This window comes from Ambystoma mexicanum, chromosome 9 (genome assembly GCF_040938575.1).
Source record: "Ambystoma mexicanum isolate Mex_15411 chromosome 9, UKY_AmexF1_1, whole genome shotgun sequence".
NCBI classification, from domain to species: domain Eukaryota; kingdom Metazoa; phylum Chordata; class Amphibia; order Caudata; family Ambystomatidae; genus Ambystoma; species Ambystoma mexicanum.
In genome coordinates, this window is record NC_090931.1 from 1,343,651,722 (window position 1) to 1,343,669,172 (window position 17,451).

A 17,451-nucleotide genomic window follows, 5' to 3' on the forward strand; every position below is an offset into this window, starting at 1 on the left:
AGAGCCACTAGAACTGCCGCAAATAAGACATACAAAGGGAAGGGTCAGACCTACTAGTGTAGGCATTTGGAGAAGGAGCAGGAGTGTGTTTGGAGAAGGCCGGAGAGGCAAGGGAGCAATATACAGGAGGCTGGAGAGAGGTGAAGGGGGTGAAGAAGGAGGAAGGGGCAGAAGTGCAGAGGAGGAACATCAGTAGGAGGAAGAAGGGGGTGGAGGGGTGGCTGAGGCAGGAACATCAATAGGAGGAAGGAGGAGGGTGAAACGAGTGGAGGGGAGGAACATCAGGAGGAGGAAGGAGGTAGGAGGCACGGAAGAACACCAGTAGAGGAAAGGAGGAGGGTGGCGGGGACAGGAACATCAATAGGAGGATGGAGGAGGGTGAAAGGAGTGGCTAGGAGGAGGGGTAGTAGGAAAGAGTGAAAGGAGTGGTGCGGGGAGAAGCAGAGGAGTGGTAGAATGTCAGCAGGAGGGAGGAGAAGTGTCTAAGGAGTGCAGCGGATGGGAGGATGAACATCCCTAGGAGAAAGCGAAATGGTGAAATTAGAGGAGGAGAAGAAGCCTATTAGTGGGAGGAAGGACGAGAGTGACAGAGAGGGGATGTGACACACTGGATTCTGCCCTGCAGGAGTACAAGGATGAGCATAGGTTAAAATGCCCACTCAGCCGTCACACTGCTGCAAAGCAAGAACTAACACAATCATAAAGGTAAAACTGGCACAGTTAAGATCTGCTTCGCCTTTTGTGGTAATGTGGGCATAGGAAAGGCTATGCTCTTAAGAGGGGTGTGGTTGTGATTCAGTAGCAACCCAAAAAGCAAAGGATAACAGTCCAAAATAAAGGGAATATCCAATCAAGGTTCTATATAAAAAATAGGTCTACTTTAAGCAATAAACCCGACGGGGGGGGGGTTTACCGGGCCAGGTAAGGCCCCAGGCAAGTCCGCTCTGGCTTTAATGGAAGCCCTGGTGTATTACCTGTCCCAGCAGAGCCCCCACCCGTAGGAGTTTATGACTATTAGCAAACCAGCACATTGTACCGGGATGCTAATAGGTTTTTTCCCACGTTGAAAAATGGCGTGTTTGCAGTTTCTCTACAATGCAAGATGGCCCCCATGGATTAGCGAGAAGAGAACTATACATAGTCCTGTCTCCCTTTCCATGGTGGCCATTGCCACGGCAGAGATGCGCACGAAAGACAAAGGAGTGCAAGATAAGTGGGGAGGGAGTCGGTGGGGGATGTGGAAATTGGGGTTGGGGTGGGGGAAGGATGGGAAAGGGAACATGGGGGGTATGCTTAGTTGATTCCCGGCAGGGAAGATGGCGGCCTCCCACTCCCGAGGAGGCTAGGGGCACAGGTTTTACCATATGGTAAAGCCCTGTTCTGAGCATCCTGATTGGCTGGAGGCTGCCATTCACCCAAACCCCTGTGCACTAATAAAACAAACCATCTGCAAAAATGACTAAATAGAAAAACACTACACAAAGCTCACCCATGAGGAAGGAATAGAGAATGATCAAAGATAGCACAATGCAGCACTCAGAGTAATGAATCACAGGTTTAAGGGTTGTAAACCACAATGTTTTTAAAAGGATATGTTTCTTGGATAGGAATTAGTGATCTAATAGTCTCTAGGGCCCAGAACTGGACCAATGGGGCAGTTAGTAGTCAATAGTACTTTATTACAGTACTTGCTGGTTTGGCAGCACCGAACCAGATTTCTTGGCGCTGCGCAAGCAATTTGAAGATCGACTCAGTGCAAATGGCAGCACCCGAGGGTCCTGGTGGGCCGAATGTATTGATTGGTTCTTGAAAACATGTCTCCAAGCAGTTCAATGGGGAAAACATTAGGATTCCAGCTGTCTAGGCTCTCAGGCTGTTGGGGGTCTCCATTCAGGGGCTCGGGGGCAAGATGAGTCATTTTCTCATGCTCGCAAACAGGGGGGAGGCTGGCAAACAAATGCAGGGGTCCTTCAACATGGTGAGGTTCCGGGTACCGCTGTGGCTGGCAGAGAGGCAAGTATTGCTCCATTAGCAGTTCACTCTACAGGTTGCTGTGAGTTCCACTCTAGGGACTCAGAGACAAGAAGGGTCTTTGTTCTCGGGCTCCAAACCAGGGGAGGCTTACACACAACTGCAAGGGTCTTTCAACACGGTGAGGTCCTGGGTAGCGCTGTGGCTGGCAGAGAGGCAGATCTGGTTCCAGCAGCAGTTCACACCCAGTGGTCTCTGGAGATGGTTAGGGGACAGAGCTTCCCTCTGCCTTGTACTCTCAGTCTTCACCTCAGTGGTGGAGGACTTTAGAATGATCAACTCTCTAAACAGAGGTCCAGTGAAATCTTCTTGAAAGGTTGGAGTCCAAAAGATGATTCCAAATGATTCAAAGTGGTGTGAGACCCCTTCTATTAAAGGTAAAGGCCCACAAATGATTGGACTAAAGCTAGCCTGGATTAGTGGTTCAGTCCCTGTCCTTGAAAGAAGTGAACTTTGCTCTTCTGACATCACACCCAAAGTGCTTTTCTCTAGAGGAAGTGGAGGGGACAGGAAGGAGAGAGAGAGGCAGAGAGAAACAAGGTGATGGAAGTCTTCCTCCTCTGTACAAAGGGTGTGCTCCGTACATACCTGGGCCCAGGACAGCTGCCTTTTGTGCAGCTGTCTCTAGAGGAGGGTGTTACCTGCTCTCACAAAGAGATCAAAGAAGAGACATGTCCATTCCGGATCATGTCCTGTCATTTGGCAGGCTCAGCTTGTTTGACCAGAATACACGTCCCTTCCACGGCTGAGCTTGGTTCAAAGGAGCTGATACATGTATATATAATAAATAAATGATCAGGGCGAGCCCGAATATACTGTGACCTAATATATTTAATGTATTTATCAGATATGGGGACAGTAGACATACAGAATATTTAACACATGAATGCTATATAATACCTTCTAGACAATTTTAAAAAAGTGCAGCACAGGAATTTTACAAAACATACAATACAAACATAGATTCTTCAAACAATCTGCAAAGGATGAGTTATATGAATGCAGAACAGTCCCTTTACATTTTTTTGGAACCATGTAACAGTATACATGCTAAATAAATCAACTCGGTGAGCAGTGTGGAGAATTAACACTGTATCATGGTTAGGTTGTCCACACAACTGTGTTTCGGCCATAAGGCGCAGTTGAAATGTGCTGTGGTTGGAATGGCCTTCATCAGGACAGTCAATTAGGGCGTGTTCTCACTAAATGGCGTCTCCTGTGGAGGTCTGATGGAATCTTGGTGCTCCTGAAGGGTGCGGGAGAAGGGTGAAGGGTGTTCCTGCAACTATTCTTTAATGATTGCCTGGATTCTATTGCTCAAGGTCACGGTTGTAGGTGCTTGTTTGAAATATTGGGCAGGTCTTTGTTTTCCACAAGTCTTTATTCTTCCAGGACCGTATGCAGATCCGTGTTCAGCATTGATGCTCATCATACAATCTTGGAAGAATAAAGACTTGTGGAAAACAAAGACCTGCCCAATATTTCAAACAAGCACCAGCAAGTGTGACTATAAGCGATAGAATCCAGTCAATCATTAAAGAATAGATGCAGGAGCACCCCACTGTGCCCCCATAAGACAGCCAGGGGCTACACAAGCTCAGAAATAACTCCATCTCAAAGAACAATGAACCATCACACTGCAATTATGACCTGCAATAAGCCACAACCCAATTACTTTTCTAAAGGCAAATGTGCACTTCTACTTGCTCACCTCCATTGACATTCTACCAAGAATTAGTATGAAGAACAGCATCACTAATAAGGAATTCTCCTTATCTTCAGGGAATATCTACACAGGGCACACCACTAATCTAACGTTGAATCTCACAAGATGTTTAGGTACGACTCTTCTACTTGACTGGATCCAGTTCCCTTCTACATATTCTTCCTGCATCCACACCATCAAGATTCCATCAGACCTCCTCAGAAGATCCCATTTAGTGAGAAAAACCCTAATCGACTATCCTGATGAAGGCCGTTTCAACTGCTCCTTATGGACAAAACACAGTTGTGTCAACACCTAACCATTTTTTTTGTAACTTTCTTTATTGGTTTTACAACAATGAAATGATAAGATATTGTCAGACCGTGCACCGGTCAACGAGACCCCTTATCTCCCCTCCCTGCCTCGGAACGATCCCCGCTTGATATTTAGCTCAGTTTCTTATCAGTTCTAGTGTTTTCGTTGTTCGGCACTCGTGGCTGCTATTGAGGTATCCGGTTGCTCGTGACAGTTTTGTGTTGGTGGTGGAGACAGTGAAATCGAGTCGTCGTCTGCATTTAACAGGTATGCTATGTAGAGGCCCCAGATATCTGGGGGACGTTCGTGGAGGGGCAGAGTACGTAAGTAGCTCATTTCGACATCTTGACAGTAGGTGACATCATGGAGCCATTGCTTTAGTTTTGGTGGTGGTCCTCTGCCCCAGTTGCAAGCTATTCATAATGCTGTGTGCTATTCGGGCAACCTTGACTGCCCAGACGAGGTCAAGAAATTAATTAATTAATTCGTCGTAAGAATTTTTGCGTGAGTAGTAGAGGGAATGTTTTTTAAAGAGGTAGAGTAGTTTGGGGAGGATTACCATTTTCGCTAGTGACACTCTGCCCCAAAGTGTGAGGGGAAGCGTTTTCTATCTGTTAACTTTAGTTTGGATAGTGTCGAGTGTCGTCTCGTAGTTGTCTTGCATGATGTCAGTGCTGGTTCTGGACAGGAGGATCCCCAGGTACCGGACCTTCGAGTGTTGCCAGTGGAAGCCAAAGTCGTCCTGGAATTCTTTGGTTGATTCTGTGAGAGGGAAAATTATCGATTTTGCATTATTAATTTTTAGTCCTGAGAAGTTGCCGAATTTGAGGACTGCTCGCATCACCGGATTCAGGTTGTCGTATGGGTCGCGAAGGAAGAGTGCTATGTCATCGGCATAAAGTGAAACCACCAATTTGTGCGGGCCGAAGGCGAGACCTCTGTGCAGATGATAAAGCCTTAGGTCGGATGCTAGGGGTTCCATGACCAGGGCGAAGAGCAATGCTGACAGCGGGCAGCCCTGTCTGGTCCCTCTGCGTAAAAGGATTTCGGAGGAGCTTTTGTTTCCAAGTTTAATTTTAGATGTTGGGTATTTGTAGAGGAGGCCTATCATTTGGATGAATCATTTGCCGAGGCCCATTCGTTCTAATATTGCAAATAGAAAGGGCCATTACACAGAGTCAAACGCTTTCTCAGCGTCGAGAAGCACTGCTACCACTTGGTTTTCTGGGTTGACGGTCTCCATTGCTCCAAACATTCTTCTGAGGCCGAATGATGTGTTTCTACCTGGAACGAATCCTGCTTGGTCCCCCAGAACCATTGCGGGCATGAGTGGCATCAACCTTCTAATCAGGATTTTTGCAAAGATTTTGTTATCCAAATGTATTAACGATATGGGCCTGTAGGAGGCGCAATCTTCCTTGGGTTTACCTGTTTTGTGTAGGAGAATGATATTCATCGTGTAAAGGGTTGGTGGTAGTTGGTCTTTGCTATGGCTTCTTCGTAGACCTGGAATATGAGCGGGGCTAGAATATCTGCGAAACATTTGTAAAATTAACCTGTTAGGCCGTCCGGTCCTGGGGCTTTGGTGCTCGGTAATTCTTTGATGACTTCTTGGATCTCTGCCATAAGGATGGGTGCGTTCAACGGCTCACGTAACTCGGCACTCGTCCAATATAGTTCGGTTGTATTTAGGTATTCTGTTATTTCGGTGGGCTCCCTGGAATAATTGGAGTCGTACAGATTTTGGTAAAATTTGCGGAATGTTTCCAATATGCCGTCTTCAGAGTACACAAGGGTTCCCGACGTGTCCAGCACCGCCTCGACTGTCGTGGGTTTTCGTTCTGTGGTGATTAGTCTTGAAAGTAGTGAACCGGGTCGTTGCCCTTCGCCATACTGTCGGATTTTGTGGTGGCTTGCTAGGAATTTGGCTTCTCTGTCTGCTAGTGGTCTGAAGGTTTCCAATTCTGCCTTGAGTGCAGCTAGCGAGCTGGGAGTATTTGTGACTGTTGCTGCTTGTTCAAGTGTTTTGAGGCGATTTTCGCATGTGTTTAATTCTTCCATTAACCTCTTTAGGATTCCATTTTCCTTTGCTAGGCACACTCCTCTGATAAAAAATGTCAGTGTCTCCCAGAGTGTTCCCGGTGAAGCCACCGTGCCTTGGTTTGTCTCAAGGAATGTGTTCAGTTCAGAACGTAATTCATCGGCAAAGAGTTTATCTTGGAGGGCTCTGGGCTTGAATCTCCATTGGGGCCTGGTGAAGTTGCTCCGAGATGTTGTGCACACTAAGGTGACCGCTGAATGGTCTGAGATGGACCTGGGTAGTATTTGGCATTCGCCCCATTTGAGTCTACTGTGAGCCGACACGAAGATGTAATCGAGTCTCGAGCTGGATTTGTGTACTCATGAGTAGAAAGTGAACTCCTGGGAGTCACAGTGTTTGCTTCTCTATATGTCGATGAGATCGTGTGATTTGCATATTTCGGTTATTTGCAAACTCGCCTTGGAGCGAGGGGCGGTTGTCTTGTGTGTTTTGTCTGTGCGTGGATCGAGCGGGGTGTTTAGATCGCCACCCCATATTATTGTGGCTTCCCTGTTTGATGTAATGTGGGTCTGGACCCAGTCGAAATTGTTGGAGCCATCGATGTTGGGGCCATAGGAGTTAATCATGATTATTTCTTCCCCGTCTATGGTTCCGTGGACGAGTAGTGTTCTCCCTTCGGCGTCGCTCTGGGTCCGAAATAGCCTGAAGTTTGTTGTTTTGTTGATAAGTATGGCGACTCCTCTTGCGTATGAAGAAAACGAGGCAAAGTATCTGTGGCATCCCCATGTTTTTGCCCAGTGGTTTTCTGAGTTAGGTCGCAAATGCGTCTCTTGGATGAGGGCCACATCGATATTGTGACGTCAGAGATAGTGTAACAACTTCCTGGCTTTGGAAGGCTGGTTGCCCCCTTTAATGTTCCATGTACCTAGTTTGAATTTGCTTAGAGTTGCTGCATTGTTTCTGCTGCTCTATTACTGTTTGGTGATTTTGGGTGCTTAAAGCGTTTTTTCTTGAGTGCCTGTCAATTCGAAAAGGATTTTCGTATATTCGAGGTGGAGACGTTGGTCCCGGTCGGGTTCGGGTGGGGCTGGTTTTGGCCCCGGTCAGTGCACGTCTTAAAATGCTGGCTAGTTTCTTCTGGGAACTCTTTCCCCAACTTGAGTCCCATCTCCCCTTTTCCCCTCCCTGTCGGGCAACCCCCAACCTGCCCGAAGATGACCCCTCCCTAGATAACTTTGTGAACAGTGCTGTGCACGGGGCGATGGTGCCCTCCAAGAAACACCCATCCCGAGGTGTGTGTAACTGACTTTTGCTCATTTTCCGATCCCCCAAGTCGAACAGGATGTGGAGCCCTTTTCAGGGCGGATCGCTCCCGTTCCTCTCTCTCCTTCGTGGTCTAGGCATTTCACGTAATGGGCAACATCCAATATTGGATAAAGATGTTGGCTTCTTCTGGTGACGTGAAGAATTGTGTTTTTTCAGCATGGAGGATGCGTGATTTGGCTGGAAAAAGCATTGAATATTGGATTTGTTCCTCTCGGAGGCGACGTTTAACTCCACTGAAGGCTCTGCGGGACGCTTGCACCGCCGGTGAGAAATCAGGGAAGATTTGGATTTTGTCGCCATCAAATTGAATGTCGCCTTTGTCCCTGGCCAGCCTGAGTATTATATCGCGCTCTCTGAAATTCAGCAGTTTGGCGATAATAGGGCGAGGTGCCGTTCCTGGTATTGGGCGGTTGGTCGGGATCCTGTGAGCCCTTTCAACCACTAATAGTGGCGAGAAGGTGGTTGCTCCGAAGGTTTCTTTGCATAGTTGTTCCACTAAGTCTTCCATTTTTGCAGGATTTTGTTGCTCTCTGATCCCCACCAGCTTAATGTTGTTGCGGCGACTGCGCCCTTCTAAGTCTTCGTTTTTGGCGACAATTTATTTTACATGGCGTTATAGAGAGGACACTTTGGAGGACAGGGATGTGGCATTATCCTCAAGATCGGAGACCCTCTGTTCAACGGTGTCAAGCCTCTCGCCGTGTTTATCAAGGCAGTGTTGGTCGACTTTGGATGAGAGGGTGTCAATTTTGGCATCAAGGTTGCCTATGCCTGTTTTGAGTTTGAGCAGTATTTCTCGTATGTCGAGAGATTGGGGGGTGTCGATCTGGTTTCCTGTTCCATGCTTGGTGATGGTGCTATCTCTCGATTCGTCTGCTTGGGAGTTTTGGCTATGGCCCCGGTTTCAAACATGAATTTTCGCTGCGATTTGTCTGTTTTGCACATGCTGGTATGGATTCTTGACTTTGCTGGACCGGCGGCGTGGCTCTCAACTCGGATGAGCGCGTGCAATTTGAATTTACGCCGCTGGATGTAGAGGGTCCACTCGACTGGCCCTGGGGGTGCTACCGGACTTGTGTGATATTCGCAGAAGATTGAGTGGGCGGCTTGAGTGATATTTATGCAGAGCTGTGGTTGTCGCGCCGCGCTGTCGGGTTTCAGAATAGCAGCAGGAGCCTTCCACGTGGCCGCCGCTGCCGTGGAGTTATCGCAGTGCGGTGCAGGCCCAAGCGGTGAATTTTTTTGCTGTGTTCGTTGTACGCTTGGCCGCGATCGGGGTACCGCCGGCAGGGCGTTTGGCGATGGTGGGGCCTGGGGCCGTTTGAGTTTGGGGAGCTGGAGAGTTCGTAGCACACCGTGAGCTTTAATGTACTTCCTCGGCCAGACCTGAAGGGCCTGGATGGGGTAGCTGCGTGGGCCTCTCGCCTGTTCGTCGCGCGGGGTGTCTGACAGTGGTCTTCGGTGTTGGCGGATCGTTCGCCGGAGGTGAGGCTGGGGCCGTTGGGATTTTGAGGAGTCGGAGGCTTGTGGATTGTCACTCCCACGGGGTCGGGCAGCCGTACGGGAATCTGCAGGCCGGGCTTGAGACCTGGGGCGGGGTGGACAAGGCCGGGGCGGCATCTCTCCTACCTGGCGCCGGCGATGTGTCCAGGTTCATTCCCTCTCCGCTCCGGCTGGGTCTGGAGGGCCCCGCAAGTTGGAGGCGAGCGGCAGCGCCCTGTCCGTTCGGAGGCCCGATGATGCAGGTAGGCCGGGCAGGTTCTCAGCTGCCTCTGCTATTCTTGGACCGTGATTTTCGGGCCCGCCGCAGGCACCACCTCCAGGGGACCGGGGCACTGCTCTCTTTGCTCGGCAGTCTGCTCTTTGGTTGAATCCGGGGGAGCTTGCTTCGGTGAGGATGTTGCTGGAGGATCGAACGCCCCGTTGCCGTAATGCAGCGCCGCTGCAGCCTCACCCCCACCGCCGCTGCGTTGACCAGGATGTTGGCAGACAGCGTTGAAATTGGTATCCGTCAGGCGTTCGAGTCTTGGGACACTATATCGTAACCGATGGAGGGGGATTCGGGGGTGTATGAAGCTATTTTATCAGGATCTTTCTCGGGATCGGTGTGGAGCTCTCTAGTGAGCTACCATCTTGGACGGCTCTCTAGCGCCCTCTGTGTCGACACCTAACCATAACGCAGTGTTAATTCTCCACACTGTTCACTGAGTTGATTTATTCAGCATATATACTGTTACAGGGTTCCAAGAAAATGTAAAGGGACCGTTCTGCATTCATATAACTCATTCTTTGCAGATTGTATGAAGAATCTATGTTTGTATTGTATGTTTTGTAAAATTCCTGTGTTGCACTTTTTTAAAAATTCTCTTGAAGGTATTATATAACATTCATGTTTTAAAAATGCAATATGTCTACTGTCCCCAAATCTGATGAATAAATTCCAAATATTTGGTCACTGTATATTCGGGCTCACCCTGATCATTTGTTTATTATATATGCATGTGTTTACCTGGATAGATCAAGGAAGTGTCAGGTGCCCTCCAGTTTATTTCTGACACATGTATGACATCAAATTGAATGTGACTGTATTGATCATATGTAGTGCCATTCAACAAGCCTCAACTCAGACATACCTTATATTTAGAGTTTACCCTGCCACCAGTTTGGGTTACTGTTTTTGGCACAGGGGTGCATATCTGATCCTGCACTGTGCCACTGGTCACTGTGTCACTGGTCGAGCAGGTGCTGCAAATCAGGATACTGATACAGCAGGACAAAAATACACACGAAAGCAGCAAAGTGCCTTGCACCAGCCCTGACTAAATAGGCCTTTTCTCCATCTGCGTGGTACGTACCTGGGTGGGTTTTAGTGTCCAGAATGTGCACTCCGACACGGATGTACATTTAATAGTCCTTTCTCCCTGGCAAGGATGTGCAGGACGCACTGGGTAGCCCTCTCTACCCCCACACTCCCTCCTGCCCTACTGGAATGTGTACCGCGTAGAGTGCTCCCTGCCTGGGCTATGACCCCTCTAGGCCTCTCGGCCGCTCTGTGAGCTTCGTCTGTTCTTTGTGTCCTCGGACCACTGCGACTCGGCGTGCCCCCTGCAAGCTCACGCAGACCCCTGGCAGCTCCATTGAATCGCAGCCGAGCGCAGAATGGAGAAGGAAGGCGCGCAGAAGCGTCTCGAAGCCAAGCTGCAACCTCTCGGAGGGAAAAAAGCCATGGGAGCGACGGGAATGAATGGCAGGCGAGAGAAAGGACTCGGGGAGCGAATCTTCCAGTCAGGAAGTGCGCCTCGCAGACTGTGGGCCTATTCTTCGCATGGAGCCTGGCCAGCCCCATCACCCCGGCTTCGCGGGATTACAAGCAGGGCATTGTCCTCTGCCAACACTGCCCTGTGTGGAAGAACCCCTCCCCCGCTCATGATCCATTCAAACAAGGGAGCGACGCATTTACACTATGCGCCTTCTTGTGGCTTGCGAATATACGAATCCATTTTCTTGTGGGGGGATCCGTTAAGTCGTATGTTACTCACGGAATCGAGATGTTTTCATTTCAGTAGGCATGGCTTTTTCTGCAAATGTTTTCAACGACACCGCTAAATATTTTTTTTAACTTAAAGCAGCTGGGTATCCTGAATCCTGGTGATTGCTTGTAGTGCGGGACAACAATTCGGGCAAATGGAAAAAGGAAATCAAAGGGAAATAAACATGCACAAATAAAACTTTTAATTGCATAAGTAATACTATTGTATGTAGTGATTGTTCTTGAAGTGTTATAAATAGCAGGTGTCACTATTACATGATTCGATGATGTTCAGTTAATCCTCCACCCCAGGGAATGCCAGGTCTTCAGGGCTGATTTCTCTCTCTCCAATAGTAGTTGCCAACTTACCTGTTACTCAGTGTACCGACTTTGAAAGGATGTAGGGCTGAGTCAGACCTGCGGTATACAAACCAGCAAGGCGCAGGCTTTCCCCATATCAGAGGCGAGCGCTGAACTGCAGACCTATCCACCCTGCTTTCCAGGGATGTTGCCAGAATTTCTCGCAGGGCTCGGCCTGCACCATATATATACCCGTGACCCTCCTAGGGAAGGGGTACCTGCAGACTCAGGGAAACATAGTTAATTGGGAGTGCTTCTACTTTTGCAAACCCCTGCACCCAGGGCTAAGCGTTTCCATGTAATAATGTCTGCAAAAATGTTGCCTGGAAAACAAGTTGCCAAAATATGACCGTTTTTTGAAGGGACATTATTACATTGAACATGCGGGGGACACCCCTGATACCCTCAAAACCTTTGTTTTTCACATGGGGGCGGGGGACACCCCGGCAACGCCTGCTCCCCTTGACCCCATGTATATGGTCACCATATATAATGTCGCCACAACCTTTTCCAGGTGACATTATGTATGGAGATAATATTACTTGATACCGACTAAGCTTGGGCTCTTATAGGCGATCCTCGTGCATTGTAAATAACTGATGCTACTCTTACCTAATTGGCTCTGATTTGATTGATTGTGGAAGGATGAAAGACAGAAACGCCTCTGGCAAAATGTGAATCTATGCATGCGGGATCCACAAAGATCCCTGGAGATCTACATATATGAACCCTATTGATTGGCTTCCCCTTCCATGGCTCTCCCGGTTGATACTTCTTTGTGTTCATTCTCCTTTTGATGCAGTGTCTTGGGAGTTAGGTTCACGCTGGATGAATCCAACACACATATGCATAGGTACATAATAATAATGTAGCATTTATATAGCGCTACGAACCCTCGGGTATCTGAGCGCTGCTTATTATTACCCACGGTGTGTGGTGCTCATTTATCGACCTCGGAGGGATGAAAGGCTGGGTTTGGCCCCGCTGGGATTTGAACCTGCATCAGCAGGCTCTGCACGGATGTCAAAGCAAGCGCTCTACTCGCTGTGCCACGTGACCAGCATGTTTTTATCTTCTCCCACGCAACATTAATCTGCAGGCATAATAGCTGCTGTGTGTAAGAATTCGAAAGCAAGCTAGTTATGTAGACTAGCCACTGTCCACTTTTATCGCCCAACTACTTAATGTACATGTTTGTTTCATACAATGTGCTGAAGCAGAGCTCTCACATCATCCTTTCTAGTTCTGCAATTGTTAGCATAGCTTCTTATTCGTTGCTGTACTGTTAATAAAGGACAACAGTACCAGTATGCCATTTGATCCGAGCACACCAGCCAAAACTGGTTCATTACTTTACACCTGCCATAAGCATCTTGAGATCTTTCACAATGAGCTGCATTACTTCCCAAGAAGAGCCTTTGACCCTGATTCATGACATTTTTGCAGCGTTGTGCAAAGTGACATTGAACTGGTGCAAAGTCACTTAGCACTCCATTAAACACCCTGATTCACAGAGCCGTGCAAAGTGTACTTTAGCAGTTCAAAGTCACTTTGCACTGCAAAAGTACTTTTTGCACCGCGCTAAATGGGCCTAATTCGCGGTGCAAGGAGCACTTTTGCAGTGCAAAGTGACTTTGAACTGCAAAAATACACTTTGCACCGCTCTATGAATCAGGGTGCTTGTTGGCAGTGTAAAGTGACTGCAGCAGTGCAAGGCCACCCTCCACGCGCCAACAATTCCGTGAATCAGGCCCATTGTCACACACGTGTAACTATTGTTTGACCTAGCATGCATTTTGTTTTTATGTATAGCCTGCATAACTTGTACACTGCCACACACAGCCTAACACAATGTATGTGCGTTCAATGCACTCTAATCAGCTTCCAGGAAGAGCTCTAAGTTCAGCCGAGCTCTGGCCAGAATGGCAGGTTGGAACCAAAGGCAAAGAGGTGGACCTTGACCCTCTTGCCCTTCTCTGTGGTTATTCACCATATAAGGCTGAGCATGCCCAGCTCCAATTGGAACCCGTGCCCTTCACAGGGCACAGGGATTTCAGAAGCGATTGCTTAACTGAGTAAGTAGACCCTGCCAATGCACATTAAACATTAATTTTGTTGCGAGTTTCATAATGCAGGGTATATGTTCTTGTTTCCATAACAAGCGGTAGAGAATGGGGAGGGGTTTTACAACCTTCCGAGGTTTTATTTATTTATTTATTTATTTATGCATTTGTAGGTAGGAGGGAGTCGATGGAGTCAATAGGTGCGTGGAGAAGTCCGACATTTCAGTTCAAAATCAGAATGTTGCAGATGGGCAACCTCTGCATGTGCATGCAAGGGAACGTGTTAATCAGAAGCCTTGGAGCAATATTATCATATTGACTACTACTGTGCTCCACGCCGTCTCTTGATGCCACAGCAATGGGTGTGAAAATGCCCTCGCTCAATGGTACACATTGTGCCATTCTGAGCCGAATGCAAGTCCGAGTAAGCCCCCTGACTTGCAGGGTACACTTATATTTCGGCAGTGGATTCTCAACCCTTTGAACACACACACAGAACATGATGTCACTGAGCTGCTAGTCACAAGCGAGAGACCCAGAAAAACACTCATTAAAAGGATTTAGCGTTGATGCCACCCACAGGCATCGCTGGCAGTTCCTGTCTCTGTGACCCAGAGAAGCCCCAGAGAATGAAAAACAAACCATGTGTTCTTATGGCTGACAATTACGACTCCATGTTTTATGATATTTATTTTTTCTATAGATTTGGTCTAAAGGCCACTCGCCTGACAAGGGGGCACCCTGCAGTTAACCAGTAGACTCAGCCATTCATCCCCCTAAGGTAGAAACGTGTAGTGCCATTACATTGGGTAATGCTCTGCTTACAAATTGGAAGAAACTAGCCTGAAGTGCTACATTAAAACGTGATATCCTTTAGTTTGTTGGTCATGGTATCTATATTTTTCCACATTTATTGTTTCTTCCTTAATAATTATAATTTGCAACTTGTATAGTTCTACATGTATCAAAATGAAAATGTAGGTACTAATTCATGGAAATCTTTGCGTGTGCACTGCCAACAAACACCCTGATTCACAGAGCGGTGAAAAGTGTCTTTTATTCACAGAGCGGTGAAAAGTGTATTTTTGCAGTGCAAAGTCACTTTGCACTGTGCTAAAAATTCCATGAACTAGGCCCTTGGTTACTAGAAACACCACAGGAAGCACCCCCTTGTGTTCTCTATAAACACCCGAGCATGCATCAGTGGCCTGCACAGCTCTGGATGGCACCCACCTTCTTTTGTGCAGTATAAAGTGCTCTGCTGCTCCTCATTGGTGGCCCGCTCCCGACAGACGCACCCAATCAAATTCAAATGAAGGACAAACGAGAGGTGCTCAGAGCTGGGTTCTTGCACATCAGACTCAGCAGTAAGAGAGGGGGGTGAAGGGTCCCAAGGGGTGGTTGTAGGATGGTCCCTGCACAAGCAGGAAGAAACATCAGTATCAGAGAGCGGGAGAAACGCTGTCTTGGATGAAGGTGGAGAAGGGGGAAAAGAAGACGGGGTTGAAGAGTTTGAAAGAGTGGAGGAATGTCACTGTAGTGGTAAATAGGTGCCAAAGTTCAAAGCAAAAAGAGAAACAGGAGCAGCAAGAGAAAGAACTTGATTTGAATCACAACTCGTCCACAAAGGGAGGACCCGCAAACAAACCTTGTCTTGTCATACAGCCGCCCTCTGGAACCCGATCCTGGTGTCGGCTCAGAATGCCCCCACAATTCTCCAATTTCGCTACTCTCTCAAAACATGTCTCTTTCAACACCACCTGACTAAGGACTAATTCCAATGGACACACATACCGACGCACAGACTTCACTGGACTGCTCTACTTTTAAAAGATGCCAGTACAAATGCCAGCTACCCACACTCTGTACAGTTCTCTGCTGCTCTTGAGCTAGATCCACGCTTCAAACAATAAAATAAAATTAAAAAATGATTTAGTAACTGGAATAGGCGTGGAGGGTAGGGAGAGTGGTAAATACAAGTTCAGCATAGTATTGTTGCTTAGCATATTTTATTTTTTGATATTGGTATTATTATGTTTATTTATTATTTATTATTAGTATTGTTACTTTGCATTTGCTCATACCCATGAATAAAAAGAAGAACCTCAATTAGTGTATCGTAGAATGCCTCTGGTAGGAGAAGATAGTCAAATTGTTGCAGGTTCCTTATGAAGCTGATACAGAGGAGGAACATTTGGAAAAACTTTAAAAACACATTTGTGAATAGTGACCAGAACAAGGCTTTGGACCAAGAGATCGGGCAACTAATCTAAAATCATTGCCTATATCACCCTAATTAAAAGTAACTGGGGTTGTAGGAAAACTGGAATCAATGTCATGCAGAAGATGGGCACAGAAACAGCAATTCGACACATTTTGGATGCAGGTGTATTGCTAAGGGGCATGTATGAAGCTAATCTTAATTTCAACTCATGGATGAACATTTGGGCCCGTGACTGATGACACAATGTATTAAAAGCATCCAAAGTTAAAGCAAACAGCAACGTCAAAAGAGATGATAGGCCCATTTTCAAACAGTTTAGATTGTGCTTTAATCTGAAATGTTCTTAATGGAGAGTGTCTGATACAGTTCAGGAGTCTACCCTATCTTCACAGGCTTTCAAATAGTTGATATGCGGCATACAAGCCTAAGAGCAGAAAGACCAGTCGTGAGGATGGTAGGCAGAGCTTATCCTCTGGATGTGTCATTGAATGGGCAGGGCAATCAGCAGTGCCAGGCACTGTTAGAAGTATCCATACATGCACGCTAACGTCAAGATACCAACTGTGAACAAGAATAAGAAGCCAGGAGTGCCTTGAACAAAAGAGGTCTCTGCAAGTTATTCAGTTATTTCTTTTAAGTTCAACATGCTTGAGAAGGACGATAACACCTTAATTATGGGCCATTCTGTCATATAGTGTGGTCAGCAAGTAATTGTTTTCAATAAATCACTTAATGACTGTTCCATCCTTTCCGTGGATGGAAATTATACTTGCACAGAAATGATGATTCAGAACCTTGGAGAGTAGAGGCAGTTTGTGGCTGCTCTTCCTCTGCTTTTGGTTCAGCACTGACTGATGATGATGATATTGCGCTGTCGATGAACCCTGCGCTGAAGTAGCATTACCACTCTGAAAAGGGGTCACAGTTTTGATATTTGTCACAGCAGAATCGCACACAAGAGTAGATTCAGATGTGGATGCTCCTGATGACACAATCTCTCCAGAAGTGAGCAAAATAGGAGTGTTCAGGGTCACCATAGTCAAGTCTCATGTTGAGGCTGCACCTTTCTGCAGTTCGAATCCTCTACCCACGTTGGAAGCCCTGCGCATTTGACGGCTGTTTGGGTGGTGAGGAGGACCTGGTACTGCCCCACCAACACGGTTGCAATGCAGATTTCTAAGATTTTCTATGATGTACTTGCAGGTAGACCCACTCACTTTCTCTAAAGGAATGGCAGGCTCCCACAGTAGGTTTTGAAGTTCTCGTTTGACCTGCAGATAGAGAGATTAGACAACCGCCACAAGGGTCTTTCAGAAGTTCAAAAGAGAATCATCTTCTAAATGCAAATTCAAACTGCCAGCTGACTAAGGAGGAGCTGTGCCCATGAGCGTAGGGATTCCCATCAGGATTTCATGTGGCGACATTTCATGCTTTCTCTTTGTATTATCCGAAATATGCTGCAAAATCAGCAGTAAGGTCTCAGTCCTTTTAAGGGCAATCGCTTTACAATTTAGTGAGTTCTTGATATCGCCATTGTGGCATTCTACTGCTCCACTAGATTGGGAATGATAAGCACAATGGAGATGTAAGGAGTTATTCAAAGCCTTGCAAATATGTCTAACCACCTGACCAGTGAAATGCGTGCCTCTGCCATATCTGTAACTGCAGGAAGAATTTTTGAGGAATACATTCTGTGATAAGTTCCTTTGGGATTGTGACAGAGTCAGCCTTTTGAAATGGGTATGTTTCCACCTACCTAGAAAACATATTTACAGCAACCAAACAAAATTAAAAGTTAAGAAATGTAGGTAACTTCTTGGAATGTATATGCATATTTAAAATTCTCCTTCTGGTGCT